Raw genomic sequence first — 1574 nt, forward strand, 5'->3', positions numbered from 1 at the left:
CGGATAAACCCGAACGGAAGCAGGTGGCGTTCCCCGCCAACACACCGTCACGGAAGATCCGCCTCGTCAGAGGGGTGACAATTCCCCCGATGACGCAGGCCATGGTGAGGGTCGCCACGCCGGTGGGGGGGCTGTGTTTTTTACAGAACTCCCCAAAAACCGCGCACAGGAATTTGACACTCATGGCACAGGGGGTCATGGATGTTGCCCCCGAAAACCCGTTCTCGGTAATGCTCAGCAATTTTGGGCACCGCTCGGTTCACATCCCGAAGCATACCGTGGTCGGACTGGCTCTTCCGTCGCCCACTCACATCCTGACCCTTGGCGACTCGGCCGCGGAAGCGGCCGAAGCTAAGGAAGGGGGAGGGATATTTAATTCCAACCCCTCGACCGCAAAGGAGGGCGCGGAAGAAGCCGCTTACAACCGTACGGACAGGGGCGGGGCTGAACAAGCCACGCCGCCCAAGGCGCACCCCGGGGCGGTTGGAACGGATAAACCCGAGGACACCGCCGCCCCTGAGGAGGACCCCAACGCCTGGCAGGAGGACGTCCACATCGGTGCCGAGGACGACGAGGTACGCTCGGAGATCCTCGAGGTACTGTCCGAATTCAAGGACATGTGGACCGGCCGGCTGGGAAAAATCGGGGCCACGAAGCACCGGATTGAGCTCAAGCCCGGTGCTCGCCCGATTTACCAGGCGCCCTACCGCGCTGGACCAACCGCACGGGAGAAAGAAAAAACGGAGATCGACTGCATGCTCCGGGCAGGGGTGATCGAACCCGCCACGGCCGAATGGGCAAGCCCCGTGGTATTCGTCCCTAAAAAGGATGGTACCATGCGGTTCTGTGTCGACTACAGAAAGCTCAACGCAGTCACCGTTCGGGATTCCTATCCGTTGCCGAGGATGGACGAGTGCATCGATTCCCTCGGCGACGCTACTGTCTTTACCACGCTGGATTGCAACAGCGGGTATTGGCAAGTAGAAATCGCCGAGGAGGACCGCGACAAGACGACGTTCGCGTCGCACTGCGGGTTGTACCGATTCCTCCGCATGCCGTTCGGGTTGAAGAACGCCCCCGCTACCTTCCAGCGGGCCGTCGACATTATACTGTCGCGGGTAAAATGGGAAACCGCACTGGTCTACTTGGATGATGTTATCATCTACTCCAAGACCGTAACGGAACACTTCACGCACGTCCGCGAGGTTTTACGCCTATTGCGGGACGCGGGCGTGTCGCTGAAGCTGTCGAAGTGCGCCTTCTTTGACACCTCGGTCACCTACCTGGGACACGTGATTCGACCAGGTAGGACGGAGGTCGAGCGCCGCAACGAGGTCGCCATCGAGCGCGCTCGACCTCCCCAGAACCAAACGGAATTGCGGTCATTCTTAGGAATGTGCAACGTGTACCGTCGGTTCGTGAGGGGCTTCGCGAAAATAGCCGCGCCGCTAAACCGGAAGACGGGGAAAAATCAACCCTTCGAGTTTGAGGTTCTTACCGATGAGGAATACGAGGCGTTCGTGGAACTCAAGAAGCGCCTCGTGTCCCCACCGATCCTCGCTCTACCCCGTTAC

This window comes from Chondrus crispus, genomic scaffold (assembly GCF_000350225.1).
Source record: "Chondrus crispus Stackhouse genomic scaffold, scaffold_532, whole genome shotgun sequence".
Taxonomy (NCBI): Eukaryota; Rhodophyta; class Florideophyceae; order Gigartinales; family Gigartinaceae; genus Chondrus; species Chondrus crispus.